General features: G+C 43.2%; 1 protein-coding gene, 1 non-coding gene and 1 pseudogene across 3 annotated transcripts in view; all 3 read right to left on the reverse strand.

Moving 5' to 3' along the window:
* The window catches only part of LOC126481330 (muscle, skeletal receptor tyrosine protein kinase-like), a 617768-nt gene that overhangs the window by 300996 nt on the left and 291083 nt on the right, over positions 1-25689 (reverse strand). The window lies entirely within an intron of this gene.
* Positions 2604-2720, reverse strand: LOC126482468 (5S ribosomal RNA; annotated as a pseudogene).
* Positions 20085-20157, reverse strand: Trnag-acc (transfer RNA glycine (anticodon ACC)). Its single transcript has one exon. It is a non-coding gene; the product is annotated as a tRNA-Gly (tRNA).

A 25689-nucleotide genomic window follows, 5' to 3' on the forward strand; every position in this document is an offset into this window, starting at 1 on the left:
TGAATGAAACATATTGTTAAACAAATAAATTTTATCAGCAAATCTGGTGGTAATCAGGACGTTCAAAAACTCTTAGGAGCTATGGGGAACCACTTTCTGAAAATATACTGTAATTTTTTGTTCATCCACAGTTTTTTCAGTTCTGGTTGTGCTTTTTTCACATACCTCGGTTTGGTTTTTTAGTCTAGTTATAGTAGTTAAAAAGTTCTTCACCAGCAACTGTGCCAATTGGAACCTGCCGACTTCCATCCTCCAGTTACAGATTTAAAAGAAGTCTCCGTATCAGAAAGCAAAGGACTAAAGTTCGTGATCGCATACTTCTGCGCCAATGTTCTAGATCATATTCAAAGCTCCTCCGCAGTTGTAAATGGAGTGATGGAGTGCTACATCGTTGTTTATGGCTCGTGTGTGGGATGGACACGTTAAAATCTGAGTCCCTCGTTGTTGGTTGGTTAGTTGGTTAGAGTTTACGGGATTAAATAGTGAAGTCGTCAATTACTAGTTACGTTTATAGAATAGCAATTGAGTACGCAATGAAAACTACTCCGCCCTTTGCCTCTCGTTGACATCCATTACCGTTCAAAACAACACAAACACAGTAATAAGCTATGTGATCCAACCTCACTAAAACAACAGAAACACCCTAAGGAATGAACGTCATTTAGTTTACACTTCTGATTACAGAGAACTATGACGAACTTATGAATATGAAAAAGAGTGAAGTAATTGCCTCGAAGGAAATTAAGTGACCTGAGTCGCGAATTATTTCGTAAAAGAAAAGCTGAAATATTCTGAACATAGAAAGCATGAGAGCTGTAGGCTGAATTGAAATATAAAAGACTGAGGAACAGTGCCAAGTGTCTGAAATTGATGAAGGGACCATAGAGAGAAAAAAATCCAGTGAGTGATTTATGCTTCAAGGACAAACGCTGTACTTTCACGGAGCTTTTCAAATTAACAAACGCACTGATTCACTTCTTTGGTAGAGGAGCGGTATGAAACAAAAAAAGGGAGAAATCGTCGGAAGGACGCTTATCGGTCCAGGAGTATTTACATAATGCCCTCGTGATCACAATTTGAAAACACAGCCGATTCAGCTGTGCTCTAGCCAATAAAAATTATGTAAAAACGTTAACGATGCGAGACTCCAAGAAGGCCGTGTTCATTATAGCGGGACCACAAGAGAAAACATATAATGACTGGGAGCGTCTTGTTAGGGACTAGACTGTATGAGCCGGTCCTTGCTCGCGCTCGTAAAAACAATAAAACTTTAAACCCGACGAAGGTAACGGAGGCGAATGTTATTTAAATTCTTCATCCACTTTCAGAAACACTGTGTGGCAGATTTATTGCATATCCAGCAATTAGTGGATACTTAACATAATGCTATCAACGTGCAATTATGATTTTCAAATACAGCTGTATTTTGTCTACATAGGTCAGTAAATATTTCTGATTTGTCCATGCAATTAGTGACGTATATCATATACTATCACTCGATGAGAAACGATGTTTTATACCGTTCATTCCGAAGGAAATGTTCCAGAGGAAGGAAGGAAGGAAGGAAGGAATGTCTCGATTTTATCGTGATGTATAAGTTCATTAGAGTTGGAGCAGAAGCTCGTATAGCCGGCCGCGGTGGCAGAGCTGTTCTAGTCGTTCAGTCCGGAACCGCGCAGCTGCTACGGTCGCAGGTTCGAATCCTGCCTCGGGCATGGATGTGTGTGATGTCCTTAGGTTAGTTAGGTTTAAGTAGTTCTAAGTTCTAGGGGACTGATGACCTCAGATGTTAAGTCCCATAGAGCCGTTTTTAGAAGCTCGTATAGAGTACCAGTGGGGGATGACTTGCGTCTTATAGCTTTCATAAGTGACATCTTCTCATGCATCTTAAAGGGTTTAGAGAAAGTATGTAGAAACTAGGTCTGGACAGATATACGGAGATTTGAACCGTTTACCACCAGAACGCGAATTGTTGGATAATGTTTCGTTGACTGATAACTGGAAAACTGCTGGTATTGTCTTTTTTTTTTATTTATTTATATGCTTAATATGACCTGATTACGGATGTCAGATTCTCTCTTACACTGGACCAGGGTTTCACACAAACAATTCATTTTTTTACATCATTGATACCTAAGAAATAACAATTTTAATATGAACAATAGTATTAAAATGATTTGAGTTTGTGTGGTGACAATCTGAGTAAATAATAGTGAATGTGAACAAATAAAGCTGCCGCCACTAATAGCGATAATAGTAATGGTAATAATAATGACTACAAAAGTTTCATCAGGTTTGTCCTACCTAGCTCAACATTGGTTCTTAGATCTCGTACAGCCACCAGATTGCGGAGACATGTCACAACTCGCTGTTCCATATCGTCCTTCCCTATAAGCATAAAAGCACTCCGTCGTCAGGCCACAAGTGGCCCATCGGGACCATCCGACCGCCGTGTCATCCTCAGTGCGGATGCGGATAGGAGGGGCGTGTGGTCAGCGCACCGCTCTCCCGGTCGTTATGATGGTTGTCTTTGACTGGAGCCGCTACTATTCGGTCGAGTAGCTCCTCAATTGGCATCACCAGGCTGAGTGCACCCCGAAAAATGGCAACGGCACATGGCGGCTGGATGGTCACCCATCCAAGTGCCGGCCACGCCCGACAGCGCTTAACTTCTGTGATCTCACGGGAACCGGTGTATCCACTGCGGCAAGGCCGTTGCCCCTATAAGCATAAAATCGGATAATTTAGTGGGCCAGTCGAGGAACGATAGATATCCTAAGTGTTCATCTGACTTGGAAAGTACGCGTGAGGCCATATGAACAAAACTGTTCTCATCTTTGGAAATGGGAAGCTCCGCAGGATAACAGTCATGAAGATGCAGATGAAGGGGCAACAAGTCGTCAATCAGAATTAGGAAAAAAAAAAATACTGGTTCCCGTTCATGGTAAGCCGAATGTGTACCCCCAAATAGTGGTAAGTAAAACACCCCAGAAACATCATCACACAGCCACTTGAAACGTTGGTGCATTCGCCGCCTTTAATCACCTAAAGAAGAGACGAAATCGTGACTCGTCGGACCCGATTAGCCGGTGTATTAACGTGGACTGTCCAACTTGTCTGTAGCAAATAGTACACCACTCGCGGCCATGGGACACAGATTTTGGAAACTGACCACTATCGTCTCGGATCACCAATATCTTGGAGCACCAATATCTCCACTTCTCTTCCTATTCCCGGTTCTTCACAGAGATGTAGTCTGGCACCTAGGTTTTCGACATTCAGACCAGTTTGACCACATTGAAAGTGTTTGTGCCACATAAATACTCTTATGATGGTGCATTGTTGTCGTATATTTCCACCACTTGAAACACGTATGTAACGCAGCAGCGATGGCGAGGCATTGCAGCGTCTCTGACCAGAGAGTATGCGCTTGACCGCGCGAGTGTTGCGAGCAGTTCGCTAGTTGTCGCTATGCAGAGCAGTACTCTGTCTGTAGTCGTGGCAGTCTGTAGCTCGATTTTGTTGCGGGCGGTCGGTCAGTAGTAGCAGCCCAGTGCGGTTGTGTGATGTAGGCGGTCGGCAACACTGGTCAAGATGCTGAATGAGGTATATTGTTAATTAATATAATCATTAGATAATGTAAAAATTTATTTATTGTAATTATTCTCCAACAAGTGCCCCAATAATAATTTTTATTTCAAAAGCATTTTTTTCAAAATTTTATTTTTTATTGAACTAAAGATTTCGTTGCACTTCCCATTTCATTCCACTTCTTTTGAAGAAAAATTTCAGTAAAATCTCAGAAAAAAGGAATATTACTATTTGCAATGCAGTTCCTCCAAGCCGAGCGCAGAGATAAGAGCAGAAATTTGACATCCAGTTATTCTGAGGTAAGAATTTAATTCTGATTGTTTTACACAGGGCCAAAGACCGATATTTGGTGTAATTGAATTAACAGTATCGGTGAGATTTTGTTGTCACTGAATTGACTTTAATTTTTTTATGAAGAACTTATATTTGAGTCAGATTGCGAATTTCACATTTTTGTTGCCATTGTCAGTACATTTCATTGTGGGGAGGTTACACTCGGCTCCCATTTGTATTAAGTATTGTTTTTCTTTCTTTTTAAAATTACGGTGGGGAGGTTACACACTTGAGTATGGATTCAGCCGATAAAATTCTCCAGAGTGTTAGCAAAAGCATCCTGGTAAAGGCCCTTGGCAATAGTGGCCGAATTTTACACAATGACAATGCGCTCACATACCTAGAAGAACTTCATTGACGGTGTCAATTGCCGCGGAAGCCTAGTGTCACTCATCCACACAGCTGCCTTACACTTTCCGTGTTGTTTGACTCACTGAAGCAGTGCAGCTTTATTTGCTGCTGTGACAAAAGGCCTTCCGCGAGGTACCAGACCCAAATATCGATTGCTTGCAGTTCTTGTCACAACTACATGAATTTGTAGACACCACTCGTTCATATAACTGTTTCGTCTCGATAGGCTATGAATCCAGCACTTTCAATGCGATTGTACAATCACGTTCGACCTCCTATAGGAATCTCACAGTAATGAGCAGCAAGGGGCAAATGGACGGGAACTGCGAACAGGTGGCGTTAGATGGAAATGTGAGTCGACCGAATGGCCTAGCGAGATAGTTCGCGCAACTGCGATAAACATTAGCCAGCCGAGCGGTTCTAGGTGCTACAGTCTGGTACCGCGAGACCGCGGGACTTAACATCTGAGATCGTCAGTCCCCTAGACATAGAACTACTTAAACCTAACTAACATAAGGACATCACACACATCCATGCCCGAGGCAGGATTCGAACCTGCAACCGTAGCAGTCGCGAGGTTTCGAACTGAAGCACCTAGAACCGCTCGGCCACCGCCGCCGACTAAGAAGCCCCTTACCAAATTGAATTAAAGGAAAAGATAGAACTGATACAAAGATGATACAAAGAAGAGCTACGTTTTTCGTCAAGGTCCGTTCAGTTAACATTAGAGTTTCTTAAAATACTCCAATGGGTGGCGTGCCTCACGGAAGCTTTATTCATTAAATTTCGAGAGATAATACGAATCAGGCAACAGACTTTTTATCCCAATACACCGCGCGCAGAGCGCCCACGCTACTAAATTTTTATCCCAATACACCGCGCGCAGAGCGACCACGCTACTAAAGTATGTACAATTCTGGCTGGTACAACGTACTAGCGACAAAATTTTCTTTTTATGTGTGAATGGAATACGATTCATGGTCAACAACGCTGGCAGATCATGTACACCCCGCCGCACGCTGTATGTGGTTTACGGATCACAGTTGTAGGTCGTTCACACTGTTCATTTATGCTACATAACAGATTTATAATTCTTTTCATAATGCAACTAAGTACAGTGTTTATGATATAGTTCTACGCTGCCAGAAGGGGAGGAGGAAACGAAACATCACTACTGAGGGAGCATGTTGTTGCAGTGGTTACAAAACCGAGTCAAATTTACAAGAAGTTCGGAGTATGAGCCCACTTATGGCTATGCAACTGGACCCTTTTTACCAGAAGGCGCGCACTACTGGATTGGGAAAGGTGTCGCAAAGCAAACTGACCTACAACTGTTGTAAAGGATGTGTACTGGTTCTGGGATGGAGTCGACGTCCCAGCTAGCCCCATACATAGCCTATAGGGACAGATTTTGGGATCTTGCTGGCCACAGAAGTACCTCAGTATAACGAGACAATTCATAAAGACATGTGGCATGTGTGGATGAACGTTGTCCTGCTCAAAAACAGCAAAAAAATTGTTCAAATGGCTCTGAGCACTATGCGACTCAACTTCTGAGGTCATCAGTCGCCTAGAACTTAGAACTGATTAAACCTAACTAACCTAAGGACATCACGCACATCCATGCCCGAGGCAGGATTCGAACCTGCGACCGCAGCGGTCGCGCGGTTCCAGACTGTAGCGCCTAGAACCGCTAGGCCACTCCGGCCGGCGGTTAGTTAGGTTTAAGCACGAGGTGCATTCAAGTTCTAAGGCCTCCGATTTTTTTTCTAATTAACTACTCACCCGAAATCGATGAAACTGGCGTTACTTCTCGACGTAATCGCCCTGCAGACGTACACATTTTTCACAACGCTGACGCCATGATTCCATGGCAGCGGCGAAGGCTTCTTTACGAGTCTGTTTTGGCCACTGGAAAATCGCTGAGGCAATAGCAGCACGGCTGGTGAATGTGCGGCCACGGAGAGTGTCTTTCATTGTTGGAAAAAGCCAAAAGTCACTAGGAGCTAGGTCAGGTGAGTAGGGAGCATGAGGAATCACTTCAAAGTTGTTATCACGAAGAAACTGTTGCGTAATGTTAGCTCGATGTGCGGGTGTGTTGTCTTGGTGAAACAGCACACGCGCAGCCCTTCCCGGACGTTTATGTTGCAGTGCAGGAAGGAATATGTTCTTCAAAACAATTTCGTAGGATGCACCTGTTACCGTAGTGCCCTTTGGAACGCAATGGGTAAGGATTACGCCCTCGCTGTCCCAGAACATGGACACCATAATTTTTTCAGGACCTAAGGGCATCACAGACATCCATGCCCGAGGCAGGATTCGAACCTGCGACCGTAGTGGTCACGCTCAAAAACAGCAACGCGTTACTGGCTGATGAGAGAGAACACATGAGTTCGCAGGATGTCCGTGACACTCCATTGTGCAGTCACATTTCTTTCAATCAGTGCCACCAGTGACCCGACAGCGCCCACATCATGTCGCCAGAACTAACACAATGTGCTTCTGTAAGGCATGGGAAAATTACACCTCTCCAAGTACTGCCGCCGTTCTGGCCGACTGTGGTCACGCAGCGGAACCGCGGCTCATCGTTGAGGCATCGTTGATGGTCCATGCTTTCCTCTTGTGACACCACTCCAAATACAACGGTTTGTGTTGTGGTGTTAACAGCAGCGTATGCATGGGTCGGTAATTCCTTGTTTCGGTTATTGGTGCAGGATGACCGCATTCCAGTGCAGTCCAATATCGGCCACTGTCGCATCGGAATACCGCACAAATCTCGATACTGCACAACCGGAGCAGCCTGCGAAATCGAGACCCGCTGATAGATCCCTTAACATTGTCACTTGCTGTTAACGCTCTCTCACACGAGTACGCTGCATCTCCATGTCTTTAACAGTGATCACGCAATATATGACGCTGTTCATACCGCTTACACACTGTACTAGGCCTGATAAAAAAACTGAACATGAACGACACCAATGCACTCTGCTGTCCATTTTACCTGTCGCAGAGAATCACAACTCTAACCATTTGCATACCCGCGGGTGGAGTTTGTGTACGAAGTTACAATGTGATTCGAATATGTCTACTTGGTGCTTCACTTGTTTTCTCAAGAAATTTATTTGTTTGTTAGAACTCAATCGCACAGTCTTTCACTAGGTGTCAGGTTAGTCTGCACTGTACATATGCTTCAAATGGTTCAAACGGCTCTGAGCACTATGGGACTTAACATCTGAGGTCATCAGCCTCCTAGACTTAGAACTACTTAAACCTAACTAATCTAAGGACAGCACACACATCCATGCCCGAGGCAGAATTCGAACCTGCGACCGTAGCGGTCGCGCGGCTCCAAACCGAAGCACCTAGAACCGCTCGGCCACAGTGGCCGGCTGTACATATGCACCCTTCATTAATTGTCTCATGGAACTATTTGGGCGTGAATTAGAAATGTAAAGTGTCATAGCCCCCGTTGTATTGTTAAAGCAGGACAGACCCTAACATGTATCTACGAATTGACAGCAATTAGAGTCCCGTAGCTGCTTGATATAAAGAAACTCTATTACAGGGATCTTTGGCCGCCCAGGGTGGCCGAGCTGTTCTAGGCGCTACAGTCTGGAACCGCGCGACCGCTACGGTCGCAGGTTCGAATCCTGCCTCGGGCATGGATGTTTGTGATGTCCTTAGGTTGGTTAGGTTTAAGTAGTTCTAAGTTCTAGGGGACTGATGACCTCAGAAGTTAAGTCCCATAGTGCTCAGAGCCATATGAACCATTCTTGATCTTTAGTATACTACAGTACCTATCTTGACTGCCAAATTTTGCAGTTCTATTAATTTCTTCAGCTATGTTTTGTCTAAATTTACAAATCTAGTGTTCAATGTGTCGTATGGAATCATTTATTTAAACTTCGATCTTTTCCAATTTTTGTGTAATATTTTGAAACTCCGTTTCTAACATTGATTTTAAAAATGCTTATTATTCCGTAAATTTCGTCTATTTCATTTTACCGTAATTGGCATAACTAGCATAATTACGCAATACTTGGTCACATAATTTCCTTATAACACTTAATTTCCATTAAATAAAAAACGTCTAGTTTTCCATAAAAACCAATTAAGATGTTGTTAATCTCTGTTGATCCATCGGTGATACAGGACATCGGCCGGTCAGGTATTTACCTACGAACAATCAGCAGACAGCCGCATATTTTCAGAAGTAGTTATTTACAAGTCCAGTTTTTCGGCATGTCATTAATGCCACCTCCAGGCTCTATGTCCCATGTAACGGGTTCTCTATACACGAAGTGCATAGAGGCCGAAAGGTGGTTTAAATGAGATGTCGAAGCTGGTCGTGTAAATAAAGTAACTACTTCTGAAAATATACTGCCGTTTTTCTTTCTTTGATGAAGATGTTTATTCAGCAGAAGATGAGGTATACTTCGTAAATCTTACAATAGCTCATCTGAAAAATTATGTTCAATAATAAATAATTATTTTATTTCTATAAATTTTGTATATCCCAAGAGCCATGCTGGTAGCTGTTCACTAACATTTGCGGAAAAATGTATACCAAAATTAATTTAGTTAAATACCGGTCCTGGAATAATAAGCCGTAATATACCATTGGACTACGCCCAAAAATTTAGGTAGTCTTCGTTTAGCTTTCGCGTAGGGCAGTCTTTGTAGTGCTCTCCGGAATTACAGTCATTGTTTCCGAGCGGCGTAGTATGTTTAGTCTGGGTAAAGTGATTTATTCAGACTTGTGACTTTCAATGAAAAATATATCTGAAAGGTGATACAGCCCCGTCAGTTTGCGCACGGTGTTATTTATAAAAATTGTGGAAGGCTCTTTTCGGCAAAGTGCGTAAAACAGGGGCATGGAGGTAAATGATTGCTATGTGTGACTGTAAATAAACCATGATGTCTTGAATATGATAATAAGTATCTTCACTGTAATTTAAAACCCTGGATCTGAAAATTATAACCTACACGAAGAGGACGTCATCTGTAGCCACATAAAGCTGGATGAGTCTTAAAAAAAAAACTAGCCACTCATTGTAAGAACAATTTTAGAACTGTTTTTCTGCACTGCTACTTCTCGTTCTGTTCAACTATGCATTTACACAGCAGATCTTCTTGCTGAAGAAATGCAAATAGGTCAGTAACAGTTTACGTAATACGGTCTTTAAAAAAATGGCTCTGAGCACTATGGGACTTAACTTCTGAGGTCATCAGTCCCCAAGAACTTAGAACTACTTAAACCTAACTAACATAAGGACATCACACACACCCATGCCCGAGGCAGGATTCGAACCTGCGACAGTAGCGGTCGCGCGGTTCCAGACTGGGGCGCCTATAATCTGGTCTTCAATTGGGCTCAAGGAACAGTACTGATGGAATCGTCAATAGGCTTGCCGCAGTGGTAACAACAGTTCCCGTCAGATCACAGAAGTTAAGCGCCGTCGGGCTTAGCTAGCACTTGGATGGGTCACGGTCCGGGTCTGCTTAGTGATGGCAAGCGTGGTGCACTCAGCCCTTGTGAGACCAACTGAGTAGCTACTTGACTGATAAGTAGCGGCACCGGTCACGAAAATTGATAAGTGGTGTGCTGATCACATGCTTCTCCATATCCGCATACGGTGATGTCTACGGGCTGGGGATGCCACGGCAGCCGGTCGGTACTTTTGGGACTTCAAGATCTGTTCAGACTCTGTTCGCTGTTGGTTAGTGATGGAATGACCTGTCTCAACAGTAATATTATGGAGCACAGTACGGATACCCCACCTGCCATTTACGGGACCCAGAAGAATGACAAAACTTTTCCCGGTCTTTGCAAAAGGAAGACATGCGCCTTTGATGTGTCGGTGTTACTTATCTTCTGGGAGCCGCTGGAGACAGATACCCTCGTAGAATACGTCAGTACCAAATTTTCGTTTCCTTCGTAAATACGATCACATCAAAAGGACTGTAACAATTATTTTCTTCTGGAATAGATGAATCATCGAGAGAACGAACTGCACACGTCAGCGTCCTTCGGCGAACGTTGCCGGAATGGCAACCGCCGAGCCGCGAGTCCCGAGTCCCACCTCAGAATGGGGCAGCCCTCAGTAGGAGGGGGAATCCTCTTAGCGCACTGCGTTTGAGAGGGAAGGAGTGAGTCGTGGCTGCGGGCTTTGCGCGTCTACAAGTCAGACGCCGGTGCCAGGCGGTAGTCTCGCTTTGCCGTAAGAGAACGGCAGTCGTCCGCCAGCGTCTGAGAACCGAGGCGGTGGAAAAGGTCGAGCCGCTTGCCATCTTTATTTTACCTCTTTGCGCAGTCGGGTATTTCGGTGTATAAAATGAATCGCCAAAGGCCAGGGAAAAAAAAGAAAAACTAGACTCGTTTCGCTTTGCATGCATTACAGAGAAATATGTAGCCTAGTGCTGGAAACATGCAGAGCATCTGCGACAGACAGTTATAGGTCTATATTCTATAGAATTCTGTTACATCGTTCTGTGTCCAGTGCTACCTTAACTTATATTTTAGAATATAGGTTCCGCCTTTTTGCAAACACACTGTATTTTCTTTTTACCCAAAAATGCTTCAGTACCTCTACGCCAAAGTCAGTGGGTTTTTGTTTAACGAAAACTATAAAATATGAAAACATTTTAGGCTGTAACTGATCTAATAAAGTAAGGCCTAAGCAAAGTTTTCTTTTTCGTTCTGTCGTAATTTTACATTACATGGTTTTGCAGGACCAACTGTGTGATGTCCTGCACTCATAGTTTGTAGTCTGCAAACCAAACGATGTAAATGTGAATTTCATCGGCGAGTTAACACATCCCTTAAAAAAAAAAAAGAGACGTGAGTCTGGCGTGTCAAAATGTTTCGCTCGTATGCACTGATGCGCAAAAGAAACTGGTACAGGCATGCGTATTCAACTACAGAGGTGTGTAAACAGGCAGAACACGGCACTGCGACAAGTGTCTGGCGCAGTTGTTAGGTCGGTTACTGCTGCTACAGCGACAGGTTATCAAGATTTAAGTGAGTTTGGACGTGGGATAATAGTCGGCGCACGAGCAATGGGACACAGCATCACCGAGGTGGCGATGAAGTAGGGATTTTCCCATACGGTCATTTCACGAGTGTACCGTGAATATCAGGAATCCGGTAAAACATCAAATCTCCGAAATCGCTGGCGACGAAAAAACGTCCTGCAAGAACGGGACCAACGACGACTGAAGAGAATCGTTCAACGTGACACAAGTGCAACCATTCCGCTGCAGATTTCAATGCTGGACCATCAACAAGTGTCAGAGTGTGAATCATTCAACGAAACATCATTTACATGGGCTTTTGGAGCCGAAGGCCTACCCGTGTACCCTCAATGACCGCACGACACAAAGGTTTACGTCTCGCTTGGACCGTCGACACCTACTGTTGATCGTTGGAAAGGAGCTGCCCGATCGGACAAGTGTAGTTTCAAATTTACGTAAGCATGCTGCCTGATCAGTTACATACATTCATGACCATTGTGCATTCCGGAGGGCCTCGGCAATTCCAGCAGGATAAGGCGACACCCCACACGTTCAGAATTGCTACAGAGTGGCTCCAGGAATCTTCTTCTGAGTTTAAACACTTCCGCTGGCCACGAAACTTCCCAGAGATGAACATTACTTAGCCTTGCAACGTGCTATTCAGAGGAGACCTCTCCCCCCCCCTCCCCCCCATCATACTCTTCATACTCTTACGGATTTATGGACAGCCCTGCAGGATTCATAGTGTCAATTCCCTCCAACACTACTTCAGACATTAGTCGATTCCACGCCACGTCGTTCTGCGGCTCTTCTGCGTCCTTGAGGGGGTCCTCCACGATCTTAGGCAGCTGTACCAGTTTCAGTATTTTTAAACCTGTTGCTATTGTAGTTGGTTGATGGTTATGGGCTATTAGGTGGTCATCAGATTCGCTATGGGTGCTGTTACTTTTTTAGGACTCCGAGTCGTTTTAAAGTTCCCGCGTGTTTGTCCTATGTATACTGACTGACAATTGTTGCATGTGAGTTCATACATTCATGATCTGTTGAATTTACCCTTGGGTGTCCCTCGCTTTCCGAATTTTCCCTGTAACTATATATCTGTATTCTTTTCACACTGATATCTCTGACGGTTCGCATTCGATGTTAGAAGGGTGGCTTCCTTCCTCGGAAATATTTCGCTGTAGTGAATATAACATTTAGTGCTTCCGTAACAATACGAGGGAAGGGGGTGGAAGAGATGGACAAAGAGAGAGGGGAGGAGGAGATGGACGTAAGAGGAGTGGAGGAGGAGATGGTGAGAAATGGAAAGAGCTGATACATGGAGGGGGCAGCAGATAGAAAGAGGGAGGGGCAGAAGTAGATGGACAGAGAAATGGGCAGGAGCAGATGGACAGGGAGTTGGAGTTGGGGGTGGAGGAAGTGGACAGAGAGAGGGTGTGGTGCAGAAATGCAGAGAGCAGGAGGGGGGAGACTGACACAGAGAGAGGAGGAAGCAGTAGGTGGACTAATGGGTGACTGAAATGACTAGATACCAGGGTAGCGCCACATATTCAGCTACTTAGAAAAAAATTGTTACTGATAATGGAGTATTATTAATTATGAATCCCTAACCTAGGAGTTACAGTTACAGAGAGCCCTTGGTTTAATGTCTGGAAATTAACATGGATAGTTACTACAAATTTACTTCACAGACGAACTCAAAACGTTTAGTTCAAATATGAAAATACTGAACAGTTTCACGACGTTGCAATTTTAATAGCTAGCTGTGTTTATCATGTAACAGGGAGCATGTGTAAACTTCTCTTAAAGCAGACTGAATGAGAACAATGAGTAAGACAAAGGAGAATCCAGGCAATAAGAAATAAGTCAGCCTTACACGAATCATCTATCACTTAACAAGCACATTCACATCTCAGTCGTTGAATGCCTAAGAGTTAATGGTGATCTGTCCAGCAATCTCCTTAAGTAATTCAGGACTGGTAGGCTGTGTATGACATGACAAGATATGAGGCATCACCACCACCACCACAACCACCAGCACCATCACCACCAACACTACCATCACAACCACCAGCACCTCCACCAGCAGCACTACCATCACAACCACCATCACAACCACCACCACCACCACCACCACCACTACCACCACGCAACTAGCACCTGACCTAAAATTGCATTTTGGGTTTTTAGCAACACTGAAGCATCTGATTATGGTACGCACTTTAAATTTTAGATGCGACCAGAAACGTAAGCGAAAATACGACATGGTGGTGCCAAAAGACATAAGTGAGGTATCGGTGGGGTCAATGGTCCTGTGTTACCCAACGGACTGAAATGTGCCACTGAAATGTAATGTGTTCATCCAGAAATTTGAGTTTGCTGGTTGTCTGCGCTTTATTTTTGGCTATGTCTTTACAACCTTTTCAGTGGCGATCGTGTTCTCCACGGTAATTATTGTAAACGGTGCCATTCTTTGAATTCAAGCTTTAGAGTTGAAACTACTGGATAAAAGTCTTTTAAGCACTGACTGTAATCTTCTTAAATGATTATCGTTAGTTCAAAACCTGGCAACAGCACCACTATCACCACCTATCACCTTGCCCGTTAAAAGCAATACCGTCAAACTACACACCTGTTTTCCAGCCATATGTTGTTTAACAGAAGACAGAACGAGAATCTGAATGAGTACATATGAGAGAGGTGGGAGGAGGATAGTAAAATGGTAAACAGAGCGAGGAAGTTCAGCACTAAGGAGAAACATTAGGATAGACTAAGAAACAGCTGAAATAACCATAAAGTTTAAGCTCCTGCAAGTACGGTTGTGCAGAATAATGCAATGTGAAATACAATGAGATGATAAGTATTAATAAGCAAGGCTTGGCAGCAAGATGTGATGAACAGAAGGAGCCAAGTTGAGGTGAGTAAAGAGAAAGCACTTGCAAAATTTGAAAGGTCGCTTCTGAGAAGTTGGAGGCAAAAGGCAAGAAATCAACTAAAGAGTACAGGAGTACTTAGAACGGGAAGAATGCCTCACACATGGCCAAATGATTAGGCTCATGCTAGGCAGTTCGCTTGTGTACTATCTAAATTGAAAGACTAAGATATTTTGGGGCCCAACACAACCGTTTTCGAAAAAAGTCATCCCTAAAGTCCATGACATATAATCGACTCAAAATTGACAGCACAGGTAGATACTTAATTGAAAACTCAACATTTTACATAATCATGGATGTGGTCTGAAAACGCATAATTTTCGAGAAAGCGAGAAAAGGAACTTTCATCATTGTCGCTTGTGTACCCAACTAACGCTGTTAGATGGAAGTGGGGCTAGCCAAGCGACCAATGCATTTGATGGAGGTCCGAAGGACCTGTTTGCTTTCGTGCCTGTGTTTTTGCATATCCTTTCATACATAAGGTTAGTCATTTAACTTACAGTAAAAAAAATGTTTCCGTCACGCACTCCAAATACGGGAAATGGAAAAATTCAGTTCAAAAACCTTTCAAAATCTTACGCTGCTGACAAGAAGTTCTGTTTGGTACTGGAATCCTGTGGTGGACAAACTAATATTGTCGTATACGATGCGACGTTTTATGAATAACGACGATTAACTACCTTGCCCGTTAAAAGCAATACCGTCGAACTACACACCTGTTTTCCAGCCATATGTTGTTTAATTTTATCGCCAAATTAAACACTTTATTTAGAGGCTTGGTAATTGCAAATTGGCACCTGGAAATCCAGCGTGAATTGTACTACCGTGCGGTCGCAGTAACGACCCATAGGAACATTCATTACCAGTTTTCAATATCGATTTCTCAGACTATGTTATCGTATGCGTAATAAGCATGATAATTTCAGAAAAAGAAATGGGCATTGCGGCGACTACAGCCGTTTGAAATACATGAAATGTATTCACAGTATTTGAAACATCCCCCAGGCTGTGGCTAAGCCATGTCTCCGCAATATCCTTTCTTCCAGAAATGCTAGTTCTACAGGTTCGCAGGAGAACTTCTGGGAAGTTTGGAAGGTAGGAGGCGAGGTACTGGCAGAAGTAAAGCTGTGAGGACGGGGCGTGATTCGTGCTTGGGTAGCTCAGTTGGTAGAGCACTTGCCCACGAAAGACAAAGGTCCCGAGTTCGAATCTCGGTCCGGCACATAGTTTTAATCTGCCAGGAAGTTTCATATCAGCGCACACTCCGCTGTAGAGTGAAAATTTCATTCTAGATCCATCAATCATTGCCAACCCGAACAACTGCTTGCAGAAGTCCCCGTGGTGGACCAACACGTTATTGACTTGAATTTGTGAAGCTCTTTCTGTTGAATAAATCACCGAGCTTTTGTGAAACTCTGATCATCTGCTTGTCTGTACATGTACATCACATATAGCGACATCAGTCCCATTCCACTAATTCCTTTGTGGTGTGTCTTTTTTTGCCTCAGAGTGTTTGTTAAGAGTCCTTCATTTTAGATGGTACACAATCGATCTGTCAGACATGAGTCGAATCGGTTGGCTGTGTATAGGCTATATATATATTATTATTGAGTCAGAAAACAGGCAGAAGGCTTTCGAACGTTGAGCTGGCTATAAAATAAATTTCGAAAAGAAGAGTGCACGGAATGAATAGGAGAATAATCCGATATCAGTGTCGTCAGAGGGACAAGCACTTAATTACCTAAATATGACGACAGCATTCTCGGAAGCTGTGGTCGGGCAGTCGTGACGTGAGGATCGCCCGCTGAGGGGGGAAGATGATGTGTGTCGGCAGCCTTGGTGGCGTCGTGTTCTGCAGGGTGGAGGGAGTGGGGATAAGGTCGGCGGGGGAGGGGGGGGGGTCCGAGCGCTACCCGATCCTGCCTAACGACGAGGGCCATCACTCAGGCTTGCAGCTAGAAATCCGCGGTTGCTGCCGCCTCCCACACGCTGCGGCGACAAAAAACAGATAAGGATACAAGGCGATTGGCTCGGGGCTTCCAGAAACTCTGAAACTGACAAGGCGCTCGTTTTGTGGAAGATACTGTTATAAAGCTGCCAAAGGTTCAGATTACTCCAACAAAAGGGGCTTCTCCTCCAGACAATAATCCGCTCACTGCCCACGGTTAGCGACGCCGGCTGCAGTTTAGTAGCGTGTCAGTTTCGCTTTCCCCAATGACTCCCGCAGATTCTTCTCCAGGAGTGAAATGCCAGTGGTGGGATATATTCAGTATCGTGGGGACAAATGAGGATGTGTTGGAAGTAAGAAGCTGTAATACTGCCACTCAAGGAAACGAGTTAATCTCGAATAAGAAGACTGAAGCCACAAGATTGCTACAGTCCAAAACAAGTCTGGGCTTTGAAATTATCGTCAGTACAATGGCAAAGAGAGACTGGAGATGTAAGCGAATGGGAACTTCCTTCTTCATGTTTTCCACAGGAGCGAGTATCGATCATATTAGTCAGTTTCCTTAATGTCAATAAACTTAACCAAAAGCCGTACAGTTTAAGACATTTTTTTTATTCTGAAAGCAACCAGTTTCGGCAATTCATTTTGCCATCTTCAGGCCCCATACGCTTTTTTCAAATCAACTAACTTATTCTGTAGTGCCATAAAACTGGATATCGTGAATTCCAATCGTAGTACAGATGCGTCATACGAAGACATGACAGCTTCGTATGAGCATCTGTACAACGATTGGTATTTACGAGATCCAGTTTCATGGCTTTATACGATAAGTTTCTTGATTTAAAAAGAGTGTATGGGGTCTGAAGATGGTAAAATTAATTGCCGAAACCGCTTGCTTTCAGAATAAAATAAAAGTGTACGGCTGTTGATAAAGTTTATTGATTGGCGTGATGGACCAATAGACAATAGTCAGTTGCTTTCTTCCTCTATCCCAAAACGGGACCTCTTCGAATTTCTTCGCACTTTGAAGATCAGTGCCCGAAATATGTTTCCTACTGTTGTACTATGCACATGTCAAAAATAATCGAAACATTTTTTATTTATATGTATAGTGTATGGTTCTGATGAGACGGTGAAAAAATGTTAAAGATATTTTACTGGTCTGTAAAAAGCAGAAAGGTAAATAAAGAAAAATTGAAAATAGTAATGGACAAGCAAGGGGTGCAAATCGCTTACCATATTTACTGTAACAATTTCATAGTTCCAAAAACGTTGTTTTCTTCATGACAATTCAGCGCCGTCTAGAGTGTCATTGTGATGTAATTAATTACAACAGTAATTCGAATATGTGCAATAAAAAACGTAAAAAAATAGTGTCGGCTCTCAATTCTTATGCTGTTACCGAAAAATCGTAAATGAACTGGAATCTGAGCTATGATACTGAGGCGAAAGAGAACAATAACATTGCTCTTCACATCTTTAAGCCAACTTCGGTTCCTGGTATCAAATCGTTAAGGTGTCTGTAGAACGCGCATACATAGTTTCAGGGTACTTCTGCAGGTGTTCTGTTTGTAGCAGCGAAGTAATAACACTCAATATACGCTAAGCGTTACACGGGTCAAATTCGTCGTCCAAAGAGTCAAACATACCGAGGGTTTGATGATGATTTGGGCCGCCAGACCGTGCGATTGCCTGGGCCCCACGGTTACTCTGCAAGGCCGAATTTCAGTCAAAGATTATGTGACCATTGTGCATGATACAAGATTTCTCCTCCACTGACGATGCTGTGATCCACGGCGGCCGGAACCCCTGTCCCGTGCTACAGATGTTGCAAACAGGATTCTCGTCTGCAGGTCGGAATGCTCACTCCATAGATATCTGTATTCTATGAGTTTACTGTTTTATTCGTGTATCAGTCTACTTGTACAATTAATACTTTGGAAAATAAAGAAGCCTGAAAACTAATGAATCATTTAGCGATGTATTTCTTAATTATCATTTCTATTTATTGATGTACATGAAAATTAACTAAAACTTAAAAAAAATTGCTACTAGCGAGATTGGAACCAGCGACTTCACAATCACCACAGTTTTAAAAAAATGGTTCAAATGGCTCTGAGCACTATGGGACTTAACAGCTGTGGTCATCAGTCCCCTAGAACTTAGAACTACTTAAACCTAACTAACCTAAGGACATCACACACATCCACGCCCGAGGCAGGATTCGAACCTGCGACCGTAGCCGTCGCACGGTTCTGGACTGCGCGCCTAGAACCGCGAGACCACCGCGGCCGGCACCACAGTTTTACTCTGCGCACTCACCAACCGACAATGGAAGTGTCACTCGACAAGTCTTCTGATTTTTAAAGGTGGTCAGTTTTTCTTGTCTTACAGCTTTAGGAAATTGATGTCCATATACAGACCTTGAAATGTTTTTGAGATTGCTGCTAGCCTACTTGGCAGATATAAATTTTTGTGTTAAGCCATCCTTCCGTTTGTCTTCCGCGCATCTGGTTTCTATTACATACAATTCCTCGTGTTCCACTTCTGATGTTACCACTTAACTTCAACATATTATTGCCTGCTTCAATCCCATTATATGTGTAATATAATGTATTAACGTATGCAGAACTCAAACCAAGGTGCGACGAATTAATATTGTAGTGAAAGGCATATACCGACTGCGAGAATTGGGCGTTCCGTGCTACGAACGCATCTCTGTCTTACCGAACCTAAGATTTTGTTTGAAGATCTCTCTGTGAAGGAAACGATCGGACGTGTGAGAGGAGAAGAGAGATTGTATTGCTGTGAGACGCCATTACGGTATATAGTAAATGTTCAAATAGTTTTTTGCACAAAAAAAAACCAGTAACTAACATCAAGTATCCAAGGTGTGTATACCCCCATAACGAAATTAGTTAATTATCACGGTAAAATTTTTGCGAGACGTAGATCGTTCGGAGGTGAAATTTAGAACGATAGTGCAATCCTGCATTTTCCACGCTCAGAATTCGTCGAGGGATTATCTCCGAATTAATCAACATTAACTTGCTAAACTGTTGCACCTATCATCCAGGCTCACCAAACAACCTAGCACACAGTTGTGCCGAACGATCTGCGAAGCGAGTAAAGGTTTTAGAGATTTCTGGTGGAGCAGATAACGAAGAGGAATTTCCGCGAGATCACCGCTGCGGAATACTCCTCTTGCCCCCCTGTGGTATTTAAAACAAATTATTTATATTTTCCAGGTTTTCAGGAGTAAAGGCAAAAGGAAATAAGGAACAAAGCTAAACCAATTAAAACCAATAACTAAACCAATAATTAAAATAAAAGCACACATAAACAATATTTACTTATAATAATAAATAAACAAAGAATAATTTTAATTGACTAACTAATGATAATAATATATTATTCACTTCGAGTTGGTACTCGATCGCTCTCCCATTCAATTGAGCAGTTCTTTGTTTCCTCTCAAACTCTGCAAGCCACTTACACAGCACACGGGGAGTGTAGTTGCTCGATACCAATATTTGCCATATACTATTCTGTTTCATATACGAATGAAGAAGACGAATAACGTTGTCATCACTCCTTGAATACTCAAAGCTATTATCTTGCTCTCATTGCTCTTCCAAGTTGTATAAGATAGAAGCAGGAAAACTAATTCGAAGCCAATCTCGAGGCTCAAACAAACAAGAGACAAAAATTGATAAACTTGAATTGGACAGTTAGATTGCAAGCACTACATTTGATTTCTTCGCCTGCTTTCTTCCAGTGGTCAAAATCAAATGAACCGATGGAATTTATTGGTCGGGATATTCCCTTCGGGGTTCGGTCACCGTATTGCGTGTCCTAATTGACGCCACTTCGGCGACTTGCGTGTCAGTGACGATGAAGGACATACAACACCCTGTCCCCTGCCGGGAATCGAACCCGGGCCCTCTTGAGTGGTAGGCAGTAACGCTACCGCTGCGCTACGGAGGCGAAAAGTGGTACCACATACTTAGTGAGAATTAAAAGGAAAATTTACCAAATACAAGTTATTGCCGAAGGTTTTCAGCATTAGATCTCCTTGTAACAAGAGTGCATATCCTTCTCTTCACATTTATTATCACTTTTGTTGATACATCATCCAGCTTACTTAATCGACCGTTTCTTATAGTACGTTTCTGAAACAAATTATAAAACCAAGAAATACATTTTCAATCCTACTTTTAATGTTCCTAGTATAACAGGATAGTCATAAGTTTTTAACTCTCAACTAAAATGCTACAAAACCTTAGTACACCGCTAGTGGAGTGGAATATTGTGCAGTACTTACTTTCCGGCACCAGCGGAAATACTGCTGATGTGTTATCCGAACAAGATGGCGTCTTTAGCAGTATCAATTGAAGTTACACAGTTGCAACATTTCCACTGCTGCTGGAAAGGAATTATCGCGCGACATTCCATTTTTATCTGCGGGATGCGGCGTTTAGTTTTGGCTGCCTTGGTGGCGTGCTGCAGCGCTGTGGCCAGGGGATTTCAGTGTATTCCACGTACCATTTAACAGAGAGCAAATTAATTACGTAAGTTTATTTTTTCCAGAGTGTAATTAAAACTTCGTGATTACTCCTCGCATACTTGTGCCTTTGTTCCCTGCCGGTGGACGACTGTTCCGGCAGTATACGTTGCTTGCAATAATTTTTCACCGTGAACTAGCTACAAGTTAACTATCACTAATTTATTCATGAAATCTTTTCATCATTTTAAGATAACAATAAAAAGAGAGAACCAATGAAAGAGCCACTCAGGGTAGCCACGCGGTCTTGGACTCCATGTCACGGTTCGCGCTGCTCTCCTCGTCGGAGGTTCGAGTCCTCCCTTGGACATGTGTGTGTGTGTGTGTGCGTGTGTGTGTGTGTGTGTGTGTGTGTGTGTGTGTGTGCGTGTGTTGTCCTTAGCATAAGTTAGTTTAAGTTAGGTTAAGTAGTGTGTAAGCTTGGGGACCACAAATTTCAAAAAAAAATCCAATAAAAGAAGTGAAGGAGAGGAAATGAAAATAAGAATACGAAGAAAATAAGAAAGTTCTTTTCAGTGTCCGCACTGCAGCCTCGTAGAGAGCGCTTTCTATCCAATTCTATGTGGAGAAGCGTGGGGAAACCCACCCCATTACGACGAAAGCTCTATTTAGGAAATTATGACCATCCTTTACACTCCACGTGCTGTCGTCTGCAACGTGTGATTGGATGAAGACGATTTCCGTGACACTTACGGTCATATGCAGCTCACATGTTGTGTGGTACAGGGTACACAAGTATTGTCGAGTCTCGAGTGAAATAATTCCACAGTGTTTAGTCGGGTCCCGATTGCAATAATTCCATAGTGCAGTGATTTCGGCAGTGCTTATCATGTACTGAAAGGGGGAGAAAAACTACGTAACATTGCTACAGAAGGGAGAGACGCAGACAGCTGTTTTATACACACAAGACGAGCTAAGGTGCAGCTAGCACAACTGATTACTTCTTTCATATCCAATCTCAAATTTATGGAGGCAGCCGATTGTTTTTCTTGTTTCGTGTGTCGCTAAAGCAAAATGAAGATAAGAAAAACATAAAAGAAGGGCAAATGTAGTCGAACAGTACAGTCGAAGTTCATATCGAGGCACACTCCGCCGGAGAGTGAAAATTTCATTCTGGAAACAGCCCCCAGGCCGTGGCTAATCCATGTCTCCGCAGTATCCTTTCTTGCAGGCGTGCAAGCCCTGCAGGTTACGCAGGAGAACCTCCGTGAAGTTTGGAAGGTAGGGAGCAAACATGTGAAGACGGGTCTTGAGTCGTGCTTAGGTAGCACTTGCACACTTGGCAGTTCACATGCCTGCCAGACGTAAAGGTCACTAGAGTGAGTCTCAGTTTGGCGTGTAGTTTTAATCTGCCTGTAAGTTTCAACTGCAAATCCAAACTTGAAAACTAGCTTTGCTGCCGAAGGAGCATTGTTTCTGTATTAGCTATCAGTTTTGTTCTGGCCTGTTTCTCTTAAATTTCTTTAACGAAGGCTGCTCTAGGAGTCTCGTGTTTGTCTCACAGCTAACATTTTTTCTTGCAAAAACCATGTTTTCCGGCGTAATATTTACTACATTTCACTGCTGTTATTGCACAGGGTTCTGGGTAATCACTTTAAACTTACACTACTGGCCATTAAAATTGCTACACCAAGAAGAAATGCAGATGATAAACGGGTATTCATTTGACAAATATATTATAATAGAAGTGACATTTGATTACATTTTCACGCAATTTGGGTGCACAGATCCTGATAAATCAGTACCCACAACAACCACCTCTGGCCTTAATAACGGACTTAATACGCCTGGGCATTGAGTCAAACAGAGCTTGGATGGCGTGTACAGGTACAGCTGCCCATTTAGCTTCAACACGATATCACATTTCATCAAGAGTAGTGACTGGCGTATTGTGACGAGCCAGTTGCTCGGCCACCATTGACCAGACGTTTTCAATTGGTGAGAGATCTGGAGAATGTGCTGGACAGGGCAGCAGTCGAACATTTTCTGTATCCAGAAAGGCCCGTACAAGACCTGCAATATGCGGTTGTGCATTATCCTGCTGAAATGTAGGGTTTCGCAGGGATCGAATGAAGGGTAGAGCCACGGGTCGTAACACATCTGAAATGTAACGTCCACTGTTCAAAGTGCCGTCAATGCGAACAAGAGGAGACCGAGACATTTAACCAATGGCACGCCATACCATCACGCCGGGTGATCCGCCAATATGGTGATGACGAATACTCGCTTCCAATGTGCGTTCACCGTGATGTCGCCAAACACGGATGCGACCATCATGATGCTGTAAACAGAACATTGATTCATCCGAAAAAATTGCGTTTTGCAATTCGTGCACCCAGGTTCGTCGTTGAGTACAGCATCGCAGGCTCACCTGCCTCTGGATGCAGCATCAAGGATAACCGCAGCCATGGTCTCCGAGCTTATTGTCCATGCTGCTGCAAACGTCGTCGAACTGTTCGTGCAGATGGTTGTTGCCTTGCAAACGTCCCCATATGTTGACTCAGGGATCGATACATGGCTTCACGATCTGTTACAGCCATGCGGATAAGATGCCTGTCATCTCGACTGCTAGTGATACGAGGCCGTTGGGATCCAGCACTACGTTCCGTATTACCCTCCTGAACCCACCGATTCCATATTCTGCTCACAGTCATTGGATCTCGACCAATGCGAGCAGCAATGTCGCGATATGATAAACCGCAATCGCGATAGGCTAAGATCCGACCTTTATCAAAGTCGGAAACGTGATGGTACGCGTATCTCCTCTTTACACAAAGCATCACAACAACGTTTCACGAGGCAGCGCCGGTCAACTGCCGTTTGTGTACTAGAAACGGTTGGAAACTTTCATGTCAGCACGTTGTAGGTGTCACCACCGGCGCCAAAATGTGTGAATGCTCTGAAAAGCTAATCATTTGCATATCACAGCAACTTCTTCCTGTCGGTTAAATTTCGCGTCTGTAGCACGTCATCGTCGTGGTGTAGCAATTTTAATGGCCAGTATTTTACTATATGTACAGGAGTAGGCAAAAATTTGGAAACACAGCGAGAAATAAATGCTTGTACATAAGTACAGGTACTAGCCAAGCCTGCAGATTGCACCATTGTATTTTACCGCGAATGGTACCTGTGGAATGTCCTCAATACGTTGTAAGTGCCTGTAGTAGCCAGAACAGTGTTATGTGTAGTCCTGAGTGCATTATGTCGGAGCTAAGTGAATTCGGACGTGGGCAAATTGTTGGTGCTCGTACGGTGTATGCTTCTGTAACCAAGGTAGCCGAAGAGTGTAGCATTGAAAGAGACACCGAGTTGAAGATTTATATCGCCTACAGGGAAAACGGAGAAACATCTTGCAATACGTCGCAACGCGGACGAAAGTACGTGTTGACTGACCGTGACCGACACCCGTTGAAGAGAATTGTGACGAAAAATAAGAGACGACAGCTGCAAAACGCTTTGCAGATCCGAATGTCGCACTCGCGAATCCTGTCAACATCAAAGCAACACGAAGGGAGCTCCATAAGCAGGGAATCGTAAGGTGAGCTGAAGTTGCAAGACCTTAGTGATGCAAATGTCCGGGTTGTCGCAGGCGTGAAATCTGGATTATAGATCAGTGGAAGAAAATCATTTGGTCGGAAAAGTCTTGTTTCGCCAGTTTACAGCTTCTGGCCGAATTTACGTACCAAGGGTCAAACATGACGGGGCTTCGGTGATGACTTCGGCAGCCACATCGTGGTTTTGTATGGGCCCCATGGTTACTCAGCGAGGTCGCGTTTCTGCCAATGGTTATGCGACCATTTTGACCCATCGTGTGCATGTCACGGTGCAATATTTCTCCTCAAAAGACGATGCTATGTTCCAAGAGAATAGGATCCCCTTTTGACACAACTCAGATCGTGCAGAATGTTTTGCGAGTACGAGGACGAATTGTCTTATATCCACTGACCGTCAAATCTAGTATTATTGAGCGTTTGTGGTCTACTTTGGAGAGAAGAGTGCGGGACCTCCATCATGTACTTGCCACTGTTTTGCAGGAAAAATTGTGTAAGATTCTCTTGAAAACTGTACTGGGCCTCTATTTTTTTATTATGAGGCGGTTGGAAACTGATTCGAATGCCAAAGGTTATCCTACACCATGTAAGGCATGTTAACGTATTTTGCTAGTTATAATGTAGTAAACTGACATATGTCACCTGAAATGGCATGTCTTGTGGCATACAGTAAGTATGTTATTATTGGGACTGTTTTCAACGTTATTTAATCTACGTAACATGATTTTAATAGAAGACGAGTTCACACTACATTCCTTTTTGTAGTTTTTAATTTGTCGCTTTTATGAATGTCGACTAGTTGTTTCGAATATTTATGTATTTGATTTGTTGCTGATGATGCCTCTTGCTACAGTAATCCAATTTAACTAATTTGTTTGTACTTTGCTTTTTATACTGTGTGGATATCACTGCCTAATGTATAACAATAAAAAAATTCAACACTCAATAACTATTTAAACATCATGAAAATTACAATAAAAGAAGTCACGAATGGTGAGGTTTTTCTAAAAGCCGCAAAGGTCTATGAATGTGGTTTATTCGCAACTATCGGTTCCACGTCGGTATTATACTCACGTTTGCGATGGTTTATTATCACGACGTAGATGAACAGTTACGGAGTGCCAGGGATCGAGAAGTTATCCCTATTGGTAGATTTCCATAATGTGGTTTGAATCTTAACATGGATAACTTCCCTTACCCTGGGACTCCGTAACTCTCTATATCCATTATAAACCTGAAGATGCGTCTATACTGACACGAAACCGATAGTAGCGAAAAAGCACCTTCATACAGCTAATTTCGAAACACCTCATCAGTGCTGACTTTCTTCATTGTAATAATGTGTTCGGAATAATTTAAGTGGTTATTGAGAGTCGAATATTTCTTATTGTTATCCAAAATGCT

This window comes from Schistocerca serialis, chromosome 5 (genome assembly GCF_023864345.2).
Source record: "Schistocerca serialis cubense isolate TAMUIC-IGC-003099 chromosome 5, iqSchSeri2.2, whole genome shotgun sequence".
Taxonomy (NCBI): domain Eukaryota; kingdom Metazoa; phylum Arthropoda; class Insecta; order Orthoptera; family Acrididae; genus Schistocerca; species Schistocerca serialis.